At 43.1% G+C, this 14,027-nt stretch overlaps 1 protein-coding gene and 1 long non-coding RNA gene across 2 annotated transcripts in view; both read left to right on the top strand.

The window, feature by feature from the left end:
- LOC147647059 (uncharacterized) overlaps positions 1–190 on the top strand; it is a 1,993-nt gene extending 1,803 nt beyond the window's left edge. The window contains exon 2 of the long non-coding RNA XR_015281684.1: positions 1–190. This exon is cut by the window's left edge and continues 910 nt beyond it. This is a non-coding gene — a long non-coding RNA (uncharacterized LOC147647059).
- Positions 1–14,027, top strand: part of LOC111944947 (uncharacterized) — a 225,502-nt gene that overhangs the window by 19,004 nt on the left and 192,471 nt on the right.

The raw sequence follows: 14,027 nt of genomic DNA on the forward strand, positions 1-14,027 counted from the left end.
CAGCTGGGAAAAGAACACGGCCTCGTCCGTGGGGCTGTGCCTGGCTGTGCTGCTGGAGCTCCACAGGGACCTGATCTGCGAGGCCCTGTCTGCTGTGGCCACCTGATCCAGCAGGCATTCTCCATTTATTTCAAGACTGTTCTTTTATCATTTTTCTGTAGTGTATAAATAAAAGATGTGTTCTAATAAACAGACTGCAAGACTGTTCTTTTGCTGCCCAGGGTCTGCAGGGCATAGGGGAAGAGGGGGAAAAGGGTGCTTGTGCTCAGCAAGCTGCCCAGGTGTGCAGTGGTGCAGGGAAAATGGCCAGAAGCCCCTTGGCCTTTGGTGGTTGTGCTGAAGGCACAAGCCCTGTCCCAGCCTGGCAGCACCATCTGTGTCCTCCTGCCCATGTGGTGCTGGCTGGATTGCTGAGGGCTCCCAGGTGCGTCTTGATCCAGCTCCATGAGCAGCCCCCAGGCTTGATTTGCCTTGTTCCTGACAGCCGGCTGCTCTGGTGCTTCCCTGGGGCTCCTAACTGGAGCAGGTTTATCTGAGGGGGGTGAGAATGCCAGGATGTGCCAGGACCAGAGCCCTGGGGTTTCCAAGGAAGAAACCATCAATACCCTTTTCCAGGAGATCCCAACCCTCTGAATCACACCTGGGATAGAGATCAGCAGAATCGCTGGAGTGCTTAAGACCGGAATGCTGGGAAAAAAACTGATCTTTAATTAACCCCATTTCCTGATGGGAAATAATCCAGGAATTTGGTTCCTGGAATTGGAAAAAGAAGGAAATGTTTTTTTGGGAGGTGCCATATGTGCTCCTGGACGGGGGATTTCCCTAATCCATCCTTCCCTGATTGAGGAATGGAAGTTTGTGGGATGAGCCAGGATTAACAGACCCCTCCCTCAGGTGTGTGATCCAGGATTTTTCTGCTTTTTCCCAGCCCAGGTGAGCCATGTGCAGCCTTCCAAATGGATTGGTTCAAACCAGGAAGGATTTTATTCCCCATGGGAATAAACCTGGGCTCCAAAACACTCCCAGAATGGCAAAATCCTGATTTTAGCAGCTTTTTCCAGCTCCACATTGGAGGAATTCATGGATCTGCTGGATGATGGGTTCTCATCCCAAATAATCTGCCTGTTTGTCGAGGAACACTCTGGTGATGGTGCTGATACAAGTTGTGCTGATCCAGTCTTCTGAGAGTTTTGGGGATTTTTTTGGGGGCGGGATTTCAGGTGTCTGAGACAGCGGGGAGTGAGGCAGGAGAGAATCCAGATCCAGAAAAATACCGGATAGTGCAGGGAATGGGGAAATCGCAGTAGAAACAAGCACAAAGAAACTGGGAAAAAAAGCATTTTTAAGAAGGGAAAAAAAGGATAACATTCCAACCAAATGCACTGGATGCGTATGGATGCTGAAAGCAGGCAGGGAGCACAGAGCCTGTGTGAAACTAAGTCACACAGGCTTCTCTCTCTGGCCTGGGAAAGCATAAGAAGGAATCCCAACAGTTCTTGGTAAAGGACACCAATTTGCAGGTGTTAGTCAAGGGCTGGTGTTCCACTTAAGCAATGAAGGTGATGTGTACCTTTAATGAGCAATGGGAGTTTTACCTCTCAGACCTTCTCAAACATGTGTATAAAAGTAGATTAAGAATAATAAACTTTGCTCTCTTGGACAATGCAGCCAAGGGAGTCAGTGTCGTACTCCTCGCCGTTCCTAATACAGTGCGAGAGAAAAGAATAACTTGGAGGTGGAATAGGAGAAATTCCAACACAACAGGTTACCAAGGCCTGGGAGAGCCCAAATTTTTCATTTTATTTGGGAATTTTTTTGTGTTTATCAATGTTACTGCATTTTGTTTTTTTCCAGGAAAATCCCGGTTTCTTTCTGATGGGACTTGCAGTTGCCTCCTGTTCTTGTAGTTCTGATTTTGCCCATCCTCATTCCCAAAAGTTTTTAGAAATTTCTGTAAAATGATGAAAATGATGATGGACTGTGGCCTTTTTTCTTTCTCCGTACTTGTGATGCTATTGCAGTGAAAAGAAGAAGAAAAAACACTGATAAGAAATGGTAAAAAAAAAGATAAAAAGATCAGCATTTTACCATGTATCAGTGCTTGGCTATTTGTTTTAAAGCTTTTTGGCAAATGTTCTTTTTGCTATAAAATAGAATTATATGAAGCCCTGAGGAGGTTTAAAAAATAAGAGAGAAAAAGTAAATTATAATTTAAAATTTGGCTTCTTTTTCAAAGGAGCAATCCTTTTAGACTACAAAAGTGTCGTGGTTTTAAAGCAGTAACTAAAAAATTACTAGAAAATTTACTTATTTCTTGCTATGAGATGTGGATTAGAACAAGAGCAAAACAGGCTTAAAACTTAAAAGGAATAAAGTAAGTTCATTAACAAAACTACAAGAATAAGAACACCAGAATAAACCTCCAGAAAAACCTTTTTATCCCCCACTACTTAACCATTCCCTCGTTCAAATGACAACATAGAGACAAAAAAGTTTGGAACTCAGGTGTTTAAAACAGTCCCAATTCCTGATAGAGTCTTTTCATCAGCCTTTGTAGAGAAACAGAAGTCTTCTTCTGCTAATCTATGGAGTTTCTCACAAGAAAACTATTTTTGTTATAGCTTTCTATTTTTCTGATGCCCAGAAATCTGTCATCATATTTTCTCCTCCCATTTCACATCACTCTGAGGTGTGTTATGGGCCATGAGTCTAGGGATGTCATTTTTAAGGATGAGTTATTCAAAGGCAAAAGTTCTCTTCATTTGTCTTTGTGAGCTTCCCTTGAAAAAAGAAATTTTCTCTTTGCCTCTCAAGGCTTCAAATCTTCAACTATTACTTCTCCCCACTCTGTTCCAGCACTTCACTGTATCACAATTCCTCCACCTTTTGCTCAAAATCTATACTTTGAACACTCCATTCCTCCCTATATACTCTGTCATGAATTAAAGGAGTTTTTTCAGGACACTATTGTCCATCTCCATAACTTTAACAGAAAAGTATTTCAGCTTAATTAAAGCATCTCCTTATTCTCTACCTCTTCTGAAGCTTAACTCTTTTCTTTACTGTCTCTGATAGTTTATAAAGTCTCTTTACATGTTGATTACTATATTTTTCTTTTTCTGGAAAAAAAGGATTAATCTGAAAGTCTCATCTGGGTGATGAAAGAGTTAAAATCTTGCCCAGGCTTTGTAGATGGTTCTGTGATCTCTGCTGGAGCAGCAGCTGGAGTTGTCTGCGATGGAAGATTGTTCATGGCTGCTCTGGAGAGTGTGGTCACTGTCTCAGCCCGCCGCAGGTCAAGAGCTTCTTTTCTTTCCTTACTTGGCAGTCTCTGGTGAATTCAGTCACAGCAAAAACTGCAGCCAAGCCAGGGACCGGCCTGGCTCGGCCAGAGCCCGGGGCAAGCCCCGCAGGCCCCATCTCCCGGCCGGGAGCCGCGGCAGGCCCAGCCCAGCCCCTGCCCGGGCCGCATGGGCTGGGCCGGGGACGGGAAGCCAGCTAAAGCTCAGTTACCTTTCACAGACAGGAAACAAAGAGACCAAGAAATTCCCAGGCTTGGGTCTTAAGGTGGTGTCTCACTTTTCAATGGTTAAGAACTGCTGTCAATTCTTAGAAATGACCAGCTGTTGGCTAGGAGACAAACTCCCATCAAGCTCCAGCGGTTTGAACTTCCTTAGGTGTTTCTCTTTGTTTTCTTAAATGCCAATCCATCACAGTTTGATAGACCATGCTGGATTAAATAGCATTTGTTGTTGGCCAGTTTTCCTGATTACATAGGGTCCGGTTTCAGAAATTTTTGGAGTCAATCTAATTGGTGGCTGTGTGGTAGGTATTACAACATGAACATTAAGCTCTCCCCAATATTTGGTATTGTTTTTACCACACACAATTTGGGAGGACAATTGTACAGCTGTTAAATTCAGCCAACAATCTTGATTCCAAGTTTCACAAGATTTAACCTGGCCACGAGATCCGGCGACTTGACTGTGTACAGGCTCAGTGTGGGATCCGGTACTCAGTCTGCAACGTATTGAAACATCATCACCTTGAATTAACAGGAAAGAAGGGAAAACATTAGTTTTGTAATTTAGCACAAAAATCACCGTGTTCACATCATGGTATGTGATTATTACACTAAATATAGGCCTTGCTACAGCATTTGTTTTAAATCTGGAAGTTCATGGTTTATCTGATCTTCATGTCCCTCGGTATTCTTCTGTAGAGAATAAACAAAACAGAGTCTGCCACATAGGGGCAGGAGATTAAAACAATGGAATTATCCAGCACGTGTTTATCCGATGCTCTTTCCCCAAGGCATCGAAGGATACCCATGCATATTCTCCTGTAGTTCTTTTAAAAGCTTCAGCTTGGACTAACCAAGATATAATCCCCACTCTTACCAGCACAAAGCGTAGAATTTCTTGCCACTTTTCCTTTTGCCATACCTGAATCCTGTTTACTTCCCAGTCCTTTTGTTGCCAAAAAGGAAGCCACTCAGTATATCCCTTGAACATAGCATAGGAGTTAGTGTAGATACAGACAAGAGAGGTATTCTGTGCCTCACGCTGGAAAACACTCCAAACAGCTCTCAGCACTGCATCCTGAGTGCTGCTTTCTTCCTCAGTAACAATTCGTTCAGCAGAGGAAAGGTGGAGGGCTACTGCCCTGCACCTCCACACCTCTCCCTCTTGTTTGGCAGAGGTATCAGTGAACCAAGAGTTTGCTGATTGTTTTTGCTCACTGTCCAGAACCTGTGAGTGGTGTTGCTTCAGCCCACTGCCCAGAATCAGTTGAGGGCAAGGTGGAGTGCTTGGTACAAGGGGGCTGGAATCCTGCCACTGAGAGACCAATTTACTTAATTTTTCAAGCGGCAGGTTAACCATTAAACCCTTCAGTACCTCTTTCTTCACCCCCAAGTTCCACCAATACTGTAGACTAGAAATTTGCCTACCGTTTTCTGTTTTTATATTAGGAGGGGTTTCTTTAATTATCAAGTCAGGTTTGTCATGGCTGCTACTTAAGCTCTCAGTTTTTTGTATCACCTGATTTTTTACAGCTCCTTCTGTTATTGAGAAGATGTTAGAGTAATGTTCAATCTGTTCATACCACTTTCTCACTGAGGCCCTCTGGACCACCCCATTGGAGGGGGGAGTCCCAGTACTGACTGTCTTCATAACTTCAAAAGGGCCTTTTAATGCAATTGGTTGTTGTTGTGCAGTTTTTCCTACTTCTATGAGAGCTGGAATAACTACAAACAATCCTTTTTCCCAGGTAGTGTAACTCTTTTCAGCATCTTTATTTTTTATTACTTCTTTTTCATCTCCTCCCACGAGGATATCATCTATGGTTGTTTCGAGGAGAATTGCTGTAGGTTTCAGTGATTCTGGAAGACCACAAATTAAAGGGGTCATAATTTTAGCATTCACAGGTAGCAACATTGGTGATTCATAACCAGCATTTAATTTTCTTTCATGAATCACTTGCAAACAAGCTGCCTTATGAATATTTTCTAGAATTTGGTCTGGGGAACCAGCCAAAGCTACAGGATCTCCCCTTTCCAGGGGGTTAAGTCCCCCTGCCCAATATGCAGCTCGCTGGGTTAGGGACCATGGGTTGCGGTTATCTCCTGTTGTTAAGAAAACACCATGTCCCAAATAACCACTTGCTTCTTGTTCTGTTCATCGAATTTGATCTCCCCCTGTGAGAGACACTCGGAATACGTATTCTGTCTCTGAGTCATGAGGGAGACGCCCGTACTCCTTTTTTAACTTAGCCAATGCAGTAGCAGTGTACGGGATTTCTTTAGTGGTTATATGCAGATCAAGATCTTCATCACTGATGTAGTTATATTCTGTTTTAATCAAAGGTCTTACTTGGGAGCAACAGTTTTCACCACAATTTTTTACCAAATGTAAATCTGCTTGAGGATATATGTGATTTGTCTGAGGAGTTTCTTTTTCCAGCAACTCCTTAAAGGAGTCAGCACACTGAATTTTTGGCACACTCCTCACTCAGGGCAGTTTGTAAGAAATTATTTTCTTCATTTTGCAAACTTTCAACTAAATTTTGTAGGGATTGACTAACTGCATTTTCTTCCTACCTTTGTCTCGTGCGAGCCTCTACAGCTGACGTAAGGCAAGCTCCCAATACAGAACAAATTATGGCTTTATTACGGCCAAATTTGAACTTTGCCTCATGTTGCAGGGAGCAAATTCTGTCAGTTACATTTTCCAGCTTGAACCAATTATTTTGAGCCCATTCTTCCCCAGCTGGAGAGGGCCTAGCATTATGTTTTGCTAACAAAACAAAATGCAGCTTTATCTTTTGCACTAGAGTTTTCAGAGTTTTCATTCATCTTTGTTTGTGAAGGGACCAATACCACTACAGGGAGTAAAGTAAAACTTAGTTACACTACGTAGCCCATGCTATGTTTCCCTTTGCTTCCCTGAATGGGTGAAGAGACCAAATCTGCTTGTGACTCTTTCAGTTTAAAAGATCTGCTGGTCTCTCTGCTACACCAAGCAGTCAAAATAGAAAAAAATATCAGTCCCACCTTTTGCACTCGAAGATCCCTTGTGAAATTCTGAAGACAGAGCCCTCAAATGAGTATAGGGGTGCTTTTCACCTGGGCATGTGCAGTTTGTGAGAAATTCGAGTCGCCTCCCTTGCTTTCTAAACACTGCTCAGCAGCGTGGCAGGCTAGGTGAGGCTGAAGCGAAACGTCCTTCCCTGATACCGACTGCACAACAACCTGCAACCACTTCTGTCTCTCAGAATCCTGTCCATGATGCCATTTTATGTCACGATCCGCAAGGTGGGATTCGTGATGTGGCTCTTTTATTTGATCGTGGAGTACAAAAGATTATCAGCAAACCAGGGACTCAAACAGCAGAACACACTTTACTGAGTGCTCATCAGCACTAATATGCGATAGAGGGAAAAGAGGAGAAAGCAAAGCACAAAGAAAGAGAGTAAGGGGATTATAGCTACCAATGTCGAAGTCCACTCCGCCATCCAACGATGCAGTCTTCTGTCTGTTGGTGAGATCTCAAAGGAAAGTAAGTTTTGGATTTATTTTACAATTTTTATTTTATTTTATAATATTTTTAATTTTTTATTATTATGTTTATATTTTATTATAGAAATAAATTTTATATTTATTATAGAATTATTTCTTTTATATTATTATTATTATTAAATTATATTTTATTTTATATTTGGGTGTTTTTTATAGTTTTTTACAGAGCGAGGGGCACAAGGCCAAAAACAGAAGAGATTGATGACCATTGTGATGAAACCCATTGCTCGGGGGGGGCAGATGTGTGGTACAAATCTCTTCTCGCCAGCAGGAACGAGGGCAGTGTACCATGGCAGCACAGCAAGCACACTGGCAAACAATCACTTGGCAAGCATCCACCTCAACCAGGTCAGAGCCCCTGTACCGAGTCCCTTGTGATATTCAGGGTCCTTCCTTGCAGCAGTTGTAAGACAGATGGGAGAATCTTCGGACCATCTCTTACAAAGGCTGAAGTGGAGCAGGGTTCCATGTGAACAGCAGTTGAACATGGGTCAGTTGGTCCTAAGCAACAGGCGAGCGTCGTTCCAAAAGGGCAGGCGATGGCCTTGTCATGGTTTTAAAGCAGTAACTAAAAAAATTACTTCTTTCTTGCTGTGAGATATGGATTAGAACAAGGGCAAAACAGGCTTAAAACTTAAAAGGAATAAAGACAGTTTATTAACAAAACTACAAGAATAAAACCACCAGAATAAACTTCCAGAACACTCTTTTATCCCCCACTACTTGACCATTCTTTTGTACATGTGACAACATAGAGACAAAAAACTTTAGAACTTTGGTGGTTAAAACAGTCTCGATTCCTGCTAGAGTCTTTTCATCAGTCTTTGTAGAGAAACAGAAGTCTCCTTCTGCTAACCTATGGAGTTTCTCACAAGAAAACCTCTTTTGTTATAGTTTTACATTTCCCTGATGCCAGCTGCCCAGAAATCTGTCATCAGATTTCCTCTTCCCATTTCACATCACTCTGAGGTGTGTATGGGCCATGAGTCTAGGGATGTCATTTTAAGGATGAGTCATTCAAAGGCAAAAGTCTTCTTCATCTGTCTCTGTGAGCTTTCCTAGAAAACAGTTTTCTCATTGCCCTCAAGGCCTCAAATCTTCACTTCACCCTGCTCCAGCAACTCACTGTTACACATTTGTATCACAATTACTCTCTCTTTTGCTCAAAAATCCACACTTTGAACACTCCAAGCTTCCCAATACTCTGTCATGAATTAAAGGAGTCTTTTTAAGCTATTATTGTCCATCTCCATAGCTTTAACAGAAAGGTATTTCAGCTTGTAAAGTATCTCCTTATTCTCTCTTCCCCATTTAAAACTTAACTCTTTTCCTCACTGTTTTTAGTGGTTTTATGATGTCTTCTTCATGTTGATTGTCTCTCTCTTTCTCTGTCTTTCTGGGAAAAAGGAGTAATCTGTACATTTTATTCAGGTAGTAAAAGAATTAAAAGCTTTAGAAAAGCTGCAAGAGTTCATGGTGTCAGGTTTCAGTCCAGCAGCAGAAACTGAAAACTAAACCAGGTTGGCCGGCTCTGCTTTCTTTTCCTCCGCACCCCCCCCCTTCGTCCTCTGTGGCCTTGTCCGGCCTGGAGGGTGGGGGGGGAGAGGAGGAGGCCAAGACAGAGCCTTGTTACCTTTTCAGAAGCCAGAAACAAAAGAGGACAAGAGTGCTCTGACTTTACATCTTAAGGAGGTGTTCACAGGGTGACTCTACGTTTTAATGGTCAAAACTGCTGTCAATTGTTAGAAATGACTGATAATTGGTCTGGAGGAAAGACTGCCATCAGCCACCAGCACCTTCAACTTCCTTAGCTCTCAAAACTACCATAAAGGTAAAACCACCCCATGACACTGTGACACAACCGCTGTGAATGTCCCAGTTTCCACCTCTCTGTGACAGCACAGCAGGGACAGCCCCAGTGTTCTCCTCTCTGTGACACCACAGCAGGCACAGCCCCAGTGTTCTCCTCTCTGTGACACCACAGCAGGCACAGCCCCAGTGTTCCACTCTCTGTTACGCCTGTCATGGTTTTAAAGCATTAGTTAGAAAATCACTGTAAAACTTACTCATTTCTTGCTGTGAGATGTGGAAGATGAGAAGGGCAAAAGAAGCTTAAAACCTAAAGGAATGAGTAAGTTTATTAACCAAACTACAAGGTTAAGAATGCAGAATAGTACTTCCAGAAACCCTTTTTCCCCACCACGCTGCCATTCCTGTCTTTAATTGACAACATAGAGGAAAAAAACCAAACCCTGGTGGTTAAAACAGTCCAAACTTTGCTATAGTCTTTTCAGCAGTCTTTGTCAAGAAAAAGAAGTTCTTTTTTGTCAGTCTATGGAGTTTTTCATAAGAAAACCATTTTCTCGTGGCTTCCTATTGCTCTGATGCCAGTGGCCCAGAAAACTCTGCCATCAGTCCTTTCCTCCCATTTCACACCACTCTGAGCTGTGTTCTTGGGCCATGATTCAAGGGGTGTCCTTTGAAGGATAAGATCTTCCAAGGCAAAAGTTCTCTTCATTTGTCTCTGTGACCATCTCTGGAAACAGAAATTTTTGCTTTGTCTCTTAAGAGCCACAAATCTTCAACAACTCTCACTTCTCCTTTTCTCTTCCAGCATCTCCTAGGATTACAACCACTTCACCCTTGACTCAGCTTTATCAATGAATTACTTTTGCTCAGATCTACACTTTGAAATACTCCATTCCCCCCAAAATACTCTTTCAGGAATGAAAGGAGTTTTTTCAGGACATTATTGTCCCTCTCCATAGCTTGAACAAAAGAAAACTTCAGCTTATTCAGGCATCTCCTTTTTGTCTTCCCATCTGAGGGTTAATTCCTTCCCTTGCTGCCTTTGATCCTTGATGCTGTCTCTTTCCATGGTGATCCCTCTCTCTTCCCCTCTCTCTGGAAAAAGGATTAATCTGCAAGTCTCATCTGCCTAGTGAAAGGGTTAAACTCTTGCCCAGGCCTTGATCTCTGCCGAGGCAGCGGCTGGAGCAGTTTGCCAGGGAAGATTTTTGGTAGCTGCTCTGGAGGAGTGTGGCCACTGTCTCAGCACACTGCAGCTCAAGAGCTTTCCCTCCCCTTCCTCGGCAGTCTCTGCTGAAAGCCAGCAGCGTCAGAAACTGCAGCCGAGCCAGGACGTGGCCTGACCCGGCAGCCCCGCTGCACAAGGTGCAGTGAGCCCTGCGAGGGCTTCAGCCCCTCTGGGAAGGGGCTCCTGTCACTTCACAGTCGCCATCCAGCACCAGGAACCGCAGAACTCCAGCCAGCCCCGCTCCCCGCCGCGGCCTTGTCTGACGTGGAGCGGCGGAGGCTGAACCAGAGCCTTGTTACCTCTTCAAAAGCCAGAAAGCAAAGAGAAAGAGAAATTCCCAGGCTTAAAATAGAAAGGGTGGTGTTCACAGCTTCATGTCACTTTTCAATGGGCAAAACTACTGTCAATTCCAGAAATGGCCAGGTATTGGCCAGGACAAAAAACTCCAATCAGTTTCCAGCAACCTTAACTTCCTTAGCCGTTTCTCTCTTTTTCATAAATGTCAATCTAACACACACTAGCACAAGTGACAGCCCCAGTGTTCCCCTCTCTGTGACACCACAGCAGGGACAGCCCCAGTGTTCTCCTCTCTGTGACACCACAGCAGTGATAGCTACCATGTCCTCCTCTTTGTGACACCACTGCTGTGACTGTCCCAATTTCCCCCTCTCTGTGACACGACAGCAGGGACAGCCCCAGTGTTCTCCTTTCTGTGACACCACAGCAAGCACAGCCCCAGTGTTCCACTCTCTGTTACGCCTGTCGTGGTTTTAAAGCATTAGTTAGAAAATCACTGTAAAACTTACTCATTTCTTGCTGTGAGATGTGGATGATGAGAAGGGCAAAAGAAGCTTCAAACTTAAAGGAATGAGTAAGTTTATTAACCAAACTACAAGGTTAAGAATGCAGAATAGAACTTCTAGAAACCCTTTTTCCCCACCACGCTGCCATTCCTGTCTTTAATTGATGTCATGGGGTGGCTTTACCTTTATAGTGATTTTAGGAGCTAAGGAAGTTGAAGGTGCTGGTGGCTGATGGGAGACTTTCCTCCTGACCAATTATCAGTCATTTTTAAGAACAATTGACAGCAGTTTTGACCATTAAAAAGTGAATTCAAACTGTGAACACCGCCCTAATATGTAAAGTCAGAGCACTCTGGTCCGCTCTTTTGTTTCTGGCTTCTGAAAAGGTAACAAGGCTCTGTCGTGGCCTCCTCCTTCTCCCCTGCCCCCTCCCCCCCCAAGCCGGACAAGGCCGCAGAGGACGAAGGGGGGGGGACGGGGGCGGGGGGAGCGCGGAGGAAAAGAAAGCAGAGCCGGCCAACCTGGTTTAGTTTTCAGTTTCTGCTGCTGGACTGAAACCTGACACCATGAACTCTTGCAGCTTTTCTAAAGCTTTTAATTCTTTTACTACCTGAATAAAATGTACAGATTACTCCTTTTTCCCAGAAAGACAGAGAAAGAGAGAGACAATCAACATGAAGAAGACATCATAAAACCACTAAAAACAGTGAGGAAAAGAGTTAAGTTTTAAATGGGGAAGAGAGAATAAGGAGATGCTTTACAAGCTGAAATACCTTTCTGTTAAAGCTATGGAGATGGACAATAGTAGCTTAAAAAGACTCCTTTAATTCATGACAGAGTATTGGGAAGCTTGGAGTGTTCAAAGTGTGGATTTTTGAGCAAAAGAGAGAGTAATTGTGATACAGTGAGTTGCTGGAACTGAGTAAAGCGAAGATTTTGAAGCCTTGGGGCAATGAGAAAACTGTTTTCTAGGAAAGCTCACAGAGACAGATGAAGAAGACTTTTGCCTTTGAATGACTCATCCTTAAAATGACATCCCTAGACTCATGGCCCATACACACCTCAGAGTGATGTGAAATGAGAGAAGAACTGATGACAGATTTCCGGGCAGCTGGCATCAGAGCAACAGAGAACTGTAACAGAAATAGTTTTCTTGTGAGAAACTCCATAGGTTATCAGAAGGAGACTTCTGTTTCTCTACAAAGACTGATGAAAAGACTGTAACAAGAATTGGGACTGTTTTTAACCACCAAAGTTCAAAATTTTTTTTGTCTCTATGTTGTCATGTATACAAAGAAATGGTCAAGTAGTGAGAGATAGAAGAGTTTTCTGCAAGTTTATTCTGGTGTTTTTATTCTTGTAGTTTTGTTAATAAACTTTCTTTATCCCTTTTTAAGTTTTAAGCCTGTTTTGCCCTTGTTCTAATCCATATCTCACAGCAAGAAATAAGTAATTTTTTAGTTACTGGTTTAAAACCATGACATCTCCTTTCAAAACCTAGTTGAAATTTTGCAGAAACAATTAGATGAAGAAAGGAATGAGACCCATCTATTGCCAGTGACCCGAAGAGAGGAATGGGTTAAAAATTCAAAGAATGCTTACTTACCAAAGAAACAGTGGAGAGGGAAACCCCTCTCATTAATCAAATTTAGCCTCAAAAAGAACTAACTGATGAAAAATTGTGGGCAGCACTGCTGTCCTAGCTCGAAACCTTTAATTAAAACAGAATATAATCATATTGTCATGGAGTTAACTTTACCTTTAAGGGAGTTGGAGTTGCTGGGAACTGCCTGGAGTCTTTTCTCCTGACCAATTATCGGTCATTGCTGAGAATTGACAGCAGTTTACGCCATTGAAAAGTGGGATCAACTTGTGAACCCTACCTTAAAGTGTAAAACCAGGGCTCTCTTGGTTCTCTTTGTTTCCTGGCTGTGAAGGGTGGCAGAGCTCCAGGCCTCCCCTTCCCTGCCCAGGCCATGCGGCCGGGCGGGGCCGGGGCCGGGGCCAGCCGCGTGTCCCGGCCGGCAGATGGCGGGGGGCCTGCGGAAGGTTTTCCTCGGGCCCGGGCCGGGCCGAACCGATCTCTGGCTCAGCTGCAGGTTTTGCTGTAACTAAATTCACTGGAAAATGCCGAGTGAAGAAAGAGAGAGGCCCTGGACTTGCAGTGGGCTGGAGCGGCGACTACACTCTCCAGAGCAGCCATGAGGAACCTTCCATCGCAGACGGCTCCAGCTCCTGTTCGGCAGAGATCTCCGAACCACCTACAAAAAGCCTGGGCAAGATTTTAACTCTTTCATTACCCAGATGAGACTTGCAGATTAATCTTTTTATCCAGAGAGAGAGAGAGAGAGTGATCAACATGAAAAGAGACTTTATAAACTACCACTGACAGGAAAGAAAAGAAGCTTCAGAAAAGGTAGAGAATTAAGAAGATGCTTTAATTAAGCTGAAATATCTTTCTGTTAAAACTCTGGAGATGGACAGTTCTGAAAAGAACTCCTTTAATTCATGATACAGAATCTAGAGAGGAATAAAGTGTTCAAAGTGTAAATTTGAGTAAAAAGTAGAGTAATTATGGTATAGTGAAGTGCTGGGAGATTTGAAGCCTTGAGAGGCAATGAGAAAACTGTTTTCTAGTGAAGCTCACAGAACAGATGAAGAAGACTTTTTGCGTTTGAATAACTTATCCTTAAAAATGCTACCCCTAGACTCATGGCCCATACAAACCTCAGAGTGATGTGAAAATGGGAGGAGTGGGCTCGAATAATAGCAGCTCTAGGCAGCTAACATTAGGGCAATGGAAAACTATAACAAAAATAGTTTTCTTCTGAGAAACTCCATAAAGTAACAGGAAGAAACGTCTGTTTTTCTACAAAGACTGGTGAAAAGACTGTAGCAAGAATTGGGACTGTTTTAACCATCAAAGTTCCAAAGTTTTTGTCTCTGTTGTCATGTGAACAAGGAAATAGTGAGTAGATAGGGGATGAAAAGGTTTTCTGGAAGTTTATTCTGGTGTGCTTATTATTGTAGTTTGTCAATAAACTTTCCTTTTTCCTTTTAAGTTTTAGGCCTGTTTTGCTCTTGTTCTAGTACATATCTCACAGCAAGA

This window comes from Cyanistes caeruleus, unplaced genomic scaffold (assembly GCF_971803275.1).
Source record: "Cyanistes caeruleus unplaced genomic scaffold, bCyaCae1.hap1.1 HAP1_SCAFFOLD_69, whole genome shotgun sequence".
Classification (NCBI taxonomy): domain Eukaryota; kingdom Metazoa; phylum Chordata; class Aves; order Passeriformes; family Paridae; genus Cyanistes; species Cyanistes caeruleus.